This window comes from Mixophyes fleayi, chromosome 12, assembly GCF_038048845.1.
Source record: "Mixophyes fleayi isolate aMixFle1 chromosome 12, aMixFle1.hap1, whole genome shotgun sequence".
In the NCBI taxonomy this organism is placed as follows: domain Eukaryota; kingdom Metazoa; phylum Chordata; class Amphibia; order Anura; family Limnodynastidae; genus Mixophyes; species Mixophyes fleayi.
The window spans coordinates 20,347,938-20,358,006 of record NC_134413.1 but is presented as its reverse complement, the minus strand read 5'-3'; positions in this window follow the sequence as shown (position 1 = coordinate 20,358,006).

Sequence of the window (10,069 nt, the reverse complement as noted above, 5' to 3'; positions counted from 1 at the left end):
TGGAATAGCCGCATTTGGCCCCGCCCCCCACTGTAAAATCACGCTGCGGGGGCAAAATGATGTAATTTACATAGCCCCGCCCCCGAAACAGCCACCTTCTCCAGGCAGCTCCTAGTCGCCGACGTGAGAAAGTTGGCAAGTACGACATTGACTAGGGGTGAAGGCCCCTTCCCAGCCTCGTTCCCTCTCAATAATCGTAAGCTGTAGTAAGTGTGCTTTGTTAACGAAAATTAATTGAACGTTGCTACGTTTAATTGCGTATGGTTTGGTTCTGGGCATGCTCAGATCAAATTTGCGCATGGCATTTACATTCTTTGATGAATCAGGCCCCTTGTATAGGTCTCTTATCACAGTGCCAATTATGAAAGGGTAAAATTTATTCCTGAATTTTATAACATTCAGTACTTTGATGTTTTTGATATTAAATTGATCGCACAGTTCAGGGGGCAAGATAAAAAATGCTTTAAAGCTATTTTCAAATTGCAAAAACATGTCCTTACAATACATTACTCGGTGTACAAATTTATTCATCCACCTGGTGTATACAGACCCACATTCTGATTCTGGATACTGCCCCTGTATAAGATTATGGGTCCCGCTGGTGGAAAGTACAAAAAGATCACTTCTATGTCCATCCTACCACTACCACTAACCTACAAATCACCCCTGGTCAGGACTGTGTTTATTATGTATCAATTTTTGTGTGTTTCAATATCTTTAATACATAAGTATTTGAAAGACTAAAAACACTCTTACCTGCTACAATTGTGGATGGTAAGAAAGCCAGCACATTGAAAGTATAGACTATCCCCTGAATATCAGCACCTCCTGAGCACCCATAGATAAACTAGCTGTTTTACTCCTCCTCTCTGCACCACAAAAATAAATCTTGTTTTTGCATTTGGGTTCTAGTCCAGGGGGTAAATGTATCAAGCTGCGAGTTTTCGGCAGGTTTGAAAAGCGAAGATGTTGCCCATAGCAACCAATCAGATTCTAGCTGTCATTTATTTAGTACATTCTACAAAATGACAGCTAGGAACTGATTGGTTGCTATAGGCAACATCTCCACTTTTTAAACCTGACAGAAACTCGCAGTTTGATACATTTACCCCCTGGTGTATCAGGGTGCCCAGCCTACATTTAGCCATACAGTCATTCTACAAAAGCCCAGTTCCTCCCGTCAGAAAAGGCTAAGGGGTATATTTACCAGGTCTTAATTAACCAACTATATTTCCCAGTAAACACTGCAGCCTGAATCATTAAGGTACTCAAAACGGACATATTGTGTGGCACATAATTTGGGCATACGCATGCCCGTATTTAACTAGAAGCGGATCTAAAGAAATGTCTCTTATTGAATACGGGTCTAGTTGTGCTCTGTTCTGACAGACACAATATATTGCAGGATATATACAATAAGTATGTGGAACATATTAGGAACATCATCTCCAGTCTGTCAAGGGTAATAAGAATCTTATCTGAAAGTGTGGGCCTGCAGTAAAAACGGTGTTTTGTGTTGTTACGTGCCCTTTTAAATGAATGTGCTTAATTTTGCGTGAACCGCATTAAGTTTACATATGAAAATGACAGCACCTGCAGGGTTATAGCATTTAATATATCCTAGTGGGATGAGCTAAGTGGACTTGGCCATTGGAAACTAAATGGTAAAAATATTTATTTTTTTGCAGGAAGAGATATTAAAATGTGTCAGGATAAGAAGGTGCATTTATCGTGGGAGGGGCTAGATTACGAGTGGAGCCGGTGTCTCAGGATTGGATGTGAGCATCATGTGATCAGTTTTCATCCTACATCAGAGCCATCTCTTCAGCCAGTTACATCCCCCAACTTTGTGATAAATGTTACAATGATACCCCCTGTCTGCTTTATTAAAACAAATATAGGAAAAAATACCTTGTGTTCTTCTGGGAGCCATCTGTATTTTTGGTATATAAATGTTTTTCGTCACTCTGAAAAAAATAGTAGAAATTGCACAGTTACTTTGGTTGAAAAAAGACAATACTCTATTAACTTCTCAAATTCTCCGCTCATTACAAATCACTATTATTACCACAGACTATGAGAGTATATAGTTAATAATTATGTTACTTCTCATATATTCACACTCCAACAGCAATGGGGAATAAAAATATTATTATGCTTAGTAAATATTAATAAGGTAATATACTACATGCAGCACAATCACATGTACACACGTATGGAGGAAATCTCCAGCGGTCACTGGTCACGCTAGCACTTTGTGCTGTAGAAGGATCAAGTCATGTATGGTGCCCAACACTGGATGAGAAGCTGGGGAAGGCGGGTAGGGGCGCCAGAGAGGGCGGGCACTTGAGAAAGGAACGTCTATGTACACCCTAGTCGCCCCTCCTCGAGAGCCCTCCCCTCCTCCTTGGACCCACCCCGTCCTTACCCCTCTCCTCCATTCCGTTTCTTACCTTAGAAGGTGGGAGGGGATGAGGGGGGGGGGGCGGAATCCTCCTCTACTCCTGTTAGATTGGGAGTGTGGCACTAGCACTGGTCTGCTCTATACCCATATCCCAGAGTACTCTCCCAGCTCCGTGTGGGGGGAGCTTCAGTGACATTAAAAACACTGAGTGAATAACGTTATGATGCTCATTCAGTGTTTTAGGTGCCCTCTAAATCATGGTGCCCTCCGTAACCTCCTAGGTTTGTCTAATGGTAGCTCTGCTCCTGTTCACAACTGCCCCTTCATATTAATGTCCTTGTTTAACAGACAAACACACTGTATGAGGTTTGAACTGGACATTTTACCTTTGAATTCCTTATTAAAGGGAGAGTGCCCTGTCTATAAGCAGGTGGTACTTTTTTATGCATTCTCACAATTTTCAATATGAGTCAATAGAAACTTCTAAACGGCTTGAACTATAAAATAGAAGAATGATCATACAAATTTGCTCAATGCTTGCTAGCTAATAACTTGCATAGCTTAGGCATTCAAATATTCTTATTTTATAGAACGAGAAGAGATAAACAGCAAATCACGTTATGTTTCAGTATATTATCTATTTAAATTGCACCAGTTACCTCACACGGTGGGCCTCATTTCTGAAGCACACTCGATGTGCACCGGAAAAGGGTTTGAGATTGTACTAGTGCACTTTCAGAAAGTAAAAGTACACCTAGGTGTGCGGAGAGGTGAAACATCTCCAGAGATTGTGCAAAATTGTAAATGTCACATCAATTATAACCTCCTACCGCCTTAGAACTACCATTAAGACTTTATAGTTGTTATTCTGAAATACTACTTGATTTAGTCTCCTTTAAGGCTTAAATTAATAAGGATTGTGAGGCCTGCTTAATTACATGTGGAACTTATGTGTGTATGAAGTGTTTTATTACATTGCTCAGCATACACCTAAAAATGATCCTTTCAGCTAAAGTCATACTTACTGGGGGTCCAGGAAAAATTCGGGAGCCTCCTGGACAACCTGGGAGTGTAGGAAACTATGGCTAAAGTCCAACATGCAGGCACAACACAGGTCCCATTAAAAGTATCAGACACGATCCCCAACACTGAGCTGGTGCGAAATTCTAGTCCTTTTGCAAAATGAAAATGGCTGTGTGCCCATCTGCACAGCAAGGATCATCCCTAAACTCTACCCTCTGCAGCCTTTATTTCGTTTAAATAATATTTGCTCCATAAAATGAAATCTAATCTTTGCACAGCTCCACAAAAGTAGGAGCATCGGTGCATCCACTCAGTACTTAGCAAACAACACCCAAACTCAATAACTCCCATTGTCCTTTGCTCCTCCATGAACGCCGCCATCTTGCTATGTAAACCCATGTGCTTCTGCCAAAGCTTATTCTGTCCTGCGCCTCATCCATTTTGCGCTTTAGAAACTAACTCCAGAAGAAGCAAGGAAGCCATTTTCTGGCTTTAGCCAGTTTTCATGAGAAAGGTGTCCATCAATTTGCTAGGGACTAGTGACATCATGGAGGCAATCTGTGATGTCACTACTTCCTAATGAATCGATGTTCATTGGTACGCCTCACAAAATGGCTGCCTCCTCTATATGCAAATGACAGGATCCGAATAACCACTCTTATCATCATGTTAGACGTATGAAGCAAATGGAAAATGTTCTACCACTGTCATGTTCATTATAGTAATGAAGACAAATCAGTGTCGGTGGAATTAATTTACAGGACGTGCAAAATGTGCAGCTCCCTACTTGCCAAATACTGTTTGCACCTATTTTTATGTGAATATGACAGATTTTATGTGAAGCTCTTGTCACAATGGCAGCAGCTGTAAGGGTGCAAAGTGTTGCAACTGCAGAGGAACTGGGTTGTTAATAACTAATTGCAGGCCTAGCTCACATGTAAAAATTAGATTGTTTAAACTGTAGGTTTGAAAAAGTGGAGATGTTGCCTATAGCAACCAATCAGATTCTAGTTTTCATTTGTTTAGTACAGTCTACAAAATGACAGCTAGAATCTGATTGGTTGCTATAGGCAACATCTACACTTTTTTAAACCCACAGTTTAGTAAATATACCCCCTGATCTCACCTCGTTCTCATCATTAATTTATGATATAATTGAGACTTAATTAAGCTACACTTTTAGAGAAAAATTAAAAAGTTTAAATTAATTAGGGAGTTGGTTATAAAGTGGTTCAGCAGCCTATTAGTAATATTATAATGGACAATAAAAAAAAATACAGATAGCCCAGTGACCCAGCCCAAAGTAGCCCACTATGGAACCGGTCCAGGGGCAGATGCCACCCAAGCCCAGCCTGCCCCTGATAACAGCACAGTCCAATTTGAATGTTGACTGAATATCCTATGTTAGTTCTAGAAACAATTATTGTTAGATCCAGTTATATTTATATATTTACGACATCTCATATACAGGATTATTTCATGCCCAGACAATTAACTCAAAGTTATCATTTTAAAAGTACAACAAATTTCGCAGAGATGTGCGATTTAGATAATCACAACTAGTGCCATATCAATAAACCAAAATATATATATACATACATAAGTAAGTTATAACTCAGTACCTCATGAAAAGTCTTGTGAGAATCTCCAAATTTCGCATGTGATCTGCTAGGAGATGAACTTCTTTCAAATAATCTGTCAATTATGTCGTCGTAGCTGTACTGATTGGAAACATCAGACATTTTGCCTGAAGATATTGGTCTTCAAATTAGATTTTTTTGGCTTAGGTTTGTGCTAACAAGATTGTCTTCTGTGATACACACAGGGCCACTATCTCGTTTGCAGATAATGATGGCTTCTGCAATGAAAGCATATAAGTTGCTATTAGGAAAAGAGAGGGCGTGTCATGTTTCTATGGGGAGCGAAACACAACCTGTCTTTATACCTAATTGTTGTAGTAACTTGTCACTATGTATATGATGATGGTATCACCGATATTCATTCACAAAATAAGAATCATTTACTACTGTGTATTAATCTTGTGCCCGTCCTCTGTAGTGCATGCTTGCTGCTATGAGATTATAAAGAGCAGGGACTGTTATTATGCAAGGTTATAACAGGACAGGTCTATATTTGTAACCGCAGTTATACTTGCCTACTTTTGTTTCAGGGTGAGTGTGCAAACAACACCTAGGTGCATGTTGTGCCCAACGGGCATGTCTAGCTCTATCCGTGGGTGTATCTAGTACCACCCAGGGGCATGTCTAGCTCCATCCATGGGTGTATCTAGTACCACCCAGGGGCATGTCTAGCTCCATCCGTGTGTGTGTCTAGTGCCACCCAGGGGCATGTCTAGATCTATCCGTGGGTGTATCTAGTGCCACCCAGGGGCATGTCTAGCTCTATCCGTGGGTGTATCTAGTACCACCCAGGGGCATGTCTAGCTCCATCCATGGGTGTATCTAGTGCCACCCAGGGGCATGTCTAGATCTATCCGTGGGTGTATCTAGTGCCACCCAGGGGCATGTCTAGCTCCATCCGTGTGTGTATCTAGTGCCACCCAGGGGCATGTCTAGCTCCATCCGTGTGTGTATCTAGTGCTACCCAGAGGCATGTCTAGCTCCACCCCTTCAGGACCTCCCAAAGAGGAGTTTTTACAAGTTGACAAATATGATATATCTGTGTGTGTGTTGAGGCCCCCTTACACTCCCCCCCCCCAACCATTCACGCCACCTTTTCCCACTTTCTCAGCCCCTCTCCCCTTTTTCTCTGTACCCAGTTTTTCACACTCCTCCCCCCTCTCTATTGTACTCCTTTCCGCTGCTCCACCCCCCCTTCCCCCTTACTTCCCTTCTCCCTCAAATCTTTCTCTATCAACTCCTTAAGTGGAGCAATGGCTGACCAGTGGCGCCCGCGTGCCACATGCTAATGAAATAATGACTGGCAAAAAGAATGGTAACATCTTTATTCACACCAAAAACAGCACGAGCAGGAGGAACAGATCACTAGAGCCTGGCACAAAATCCGGAGCCTTCTGCCCATCATGCAGGAAATCAGTATGAAAGAGTGCCCCACAATTACAGTCATGGCTAAAAGTTTCGAGAATGACACAAGTATTGGTTTTCACAAAGTTTGCTGCTTCAGTGTTTTTAGACCTTTTTGTCAGATGTTGCTATGGTACACTGAGGTAAAATAACAACACTTCATAAGTGTCAAAGGCTTTTATTGACAATTACATTAAGTTTATGCAAAAAGCCAATATTTGCAGTGTTGACCCTTGTTTTTGAAGACTTCTGCAATTCACCCTGGCATGCTGTCAATCAACTTCTGGGCCACATACTGACTGAGAGCCGCCCATTCTTGTCTAATCAATACTTGGAGTTTGTCAGAATTTGTGGGTTTTTGTTTGTCCACCCGCCTCTTGAGGATTGACCACAAGTTCTCAATGGGATTAAGGTCTGTGGAGTTTCCTGGCCATGGACCCATAATTTCGATGTTTTGATCCCTGAGCCACTTAGTTATCACTTTTGCCTTATGGCAAGGTGCTCCATCATGCTGGAAAAGGCATTGTTTGACACCAAACTCTTCTTGGATGGTTGGGAGAAGTTGCTCTTGGAGGAAGTTTTGGTACCATTCTTTATTCATGGCTGTGTTCTTAATAAAAAATTGTGAGTGAGCAGACTCCCTTATCTGAGAAGCAACCCCACACATGAATGGTCTCATGATGCTTTACTGTTGGCATGACACAGGACTGATGGTAGCGCTCACCTTTCCTTCTCCAGAAAAGCATTTTTCCAGATGCCACAACAATCTGAAAGGGGATACATAAAAGAAAATGACTATACCCCAGTCCTCAGCAGTCCAATCCCTGTATCTTTTGCAGAATATCAGTCTGTCCCTGATGTTTTTCCTGGAGAGAAGTGGCTTCTTTGCTGGCCTTCTTGACACCAGACCATCCTCCAAAAGTCTCTGGTTCACTGTGCGTGCAGATGCACTCACACCTGCCTTTTGCCATTTCTGAGCAAGCTCTGCACTGGTGGTGCCCTGATCCCGCAGCTGAATCAACTTTAGGAGACGGTCCTGGTGCTTGCTGGACGTTCTTGGGCGCCCTGAAGCCTTCTTCACAACTATTGAGCCTCTCTCCTTAAAGTTCTTGATGATCCGATAAATGGTTGATTTAGGTGCAATCTTATTAGCAGCAATATCCTTGCTTGTGAAGCCCTTTTTGTCCAATGCAATGATGACTGCGCATGTTTTCTTGTAGATAACCATGGTTAACAGAGGGAGAACAATGATTTCAAGCACCACCCTCCTTTTAAAGCTTCCAGTCTGTTATTCAGCATGACAGAGTGATCTCCAGCCTTGTCCTTGTCAACACTCTCACCTGTGTTAAGGAGAGAATCACTGACCTGATGTCAACTGGTCCTTTTGTGGCAGGGCTGAAATGCAGTGTAAATGTTTTTTTTCGGATAAAGTTCATTGTCATGGCAAAGAGGGACTTTGAAATTAATTGCAATTCGTCTGATCACTCTTCATGACATTCTGGAGTATGTGCAAACTGCCATCATAAAAACTGAGGCAGCAGACTTTGTGAAAAATAATATTTGTGTCATTCTCAAAATTATTGGCCATGACTGTACAATGTAGAGGAGGATATACAAAAAAAGGGGATAATATAGAGGTGGATATACAAAAAAAAAGGGGATAATATAGAGGTGGATATACAAAAAAAAGGGGATAATATAGAGGTGGATATACAAAAAAAAGGGATAAAATGTAGAGGAGTATGTTTTTACATAAAATGAACTCAGATCTCCTGAAGGGTTGTAATATACATTTCAGGCAGCCAAGCAGTGTGGTATTACATATATATGTAGACCTTATGCTGTAGCAGGACTGAAAATGAATGTGCTTAAACCCTAACCAAAGTTTTGTTCTGCCAAAGTCAGCTGCCTCTTCTGCCTACTGCTAAACTCACCCATTACTCAGCTGTCAGTCCATTGTTGTTTACCATAGTCTTGGTCATTTCCAAATTCCAATCCAAATCAGACCACACATTGTGGGTCAATTTAGTGCAATTTCCTCTTCAATATTGAACTGTATGTGGGCAACTTTGGGCTCTCATAATCAGTTATTGTAATTGTTGGCTAATTAGATGAAAAAGCGAAAAATATATGAGCTTTAATACTGAGAGTATCAAAAGAATACTTCTATGACAAATTAAACTGTCACATAACTTGTTGGAAGGGAAATGTCCAAATAATCACTTTGTCCCTGCTCTATTTTGCTACAAACTGCATGTAGGACTTCATATACTTGCATATATTGCATATATTTTAAAGGCATTGTTGTACTATTCGTTGAATAGTGCTTCCCACAGGCCAAATTAACAGAAATCATGTTGGAATGATTCAGATAGCAAGTAACTTGAATAATCTTTCAGATGCTGTAACGTCATAGTTTTATTAAGAAGAGACCTAGAAAACGTATTCTTTACCAAAACAGTTTTCCTCTATAATAAATATACTTTACTTATAAGTCAGTTTTATTTTTTCCTTAATGAGATGCAAACCATATTAGACCAGAAACACTCCAAGCCAGTCCTCAAGAGCTACTAACAGGTCATGTTTTAAGCATACTTGCCTACTCTCCCGGAATGTCGGTCTCACGGACTCCCAGGAGAGCTAGCAAGTCTCCCGCATCCTGCAATTACGGGGCTAAAATGACGCGATTCGCTGTGAATCGCTTCATTTTGGCCCCGCAAAAAAACGGCATATTTGTCGCCCTCTAGACACGCCCCTCTCCCGGATACAACTTGCCAAAATTAGGCAAGTATGGTTTTCAGGATTTCTTTCTCCGGAAACAGGTGGGGTACTTACTGACCCAGAAAAATAGATAAACTCAGCTGTGCATGATTAAAGAAATCCTGGAAAAGTGAACTGAGATTGGGGACCATATTAGGCTAGTAAAATCTTCAATAACAACAGCGCCACCACCATGCCTCAGGAGGACAACGAGAATAGTATATGACATTTTTGGACATGCAACAATTCATGTTCACCTGACTCTCTACTCTAATCATGGTTATATCATTCTGTTTATGTGGACTAATATGTTTTTAAAGTTGCTATTTGCAAGTAATATAAGGCAATAGTGCTTTTAGTATTAGATAGACTGTGTCAGCACAATGCTGCCATTAAATGTAGACACAGTTTTAGAAATGGTACAATAACAAGGTCAGTAAAAAGGGGGCAGGGGCCAAGTTAAGACTTTAAAGGCAGGGGTATAGTTTAACAGCAACTTATTAGGCCAAAGTGCAGGAACACTAAACACAACAACACAGGAACAAGTCAGAGGGTGGGAAAATTCAGGAACTAAGTACAATATAAACAATAATACACCAGTAGAGGGCAGCACTGTTCCAGGTGTAACATAAATTTATTACCAGTGTTATCTGGTTTTGTAGCCTGCAATTGTGAGCAGCAGATACATAATAAAATATACAGCTGCTTCCTAGTGGAAGGACAGCTGTCAATAACATTACTGATGTGTCAGTCAGGGCCATCTTAACAACATTATGGGCCCCCGGGCAAAGCAGTGCACCGGGGCCCCTAGATATGGATATAGATATAGATATATAGA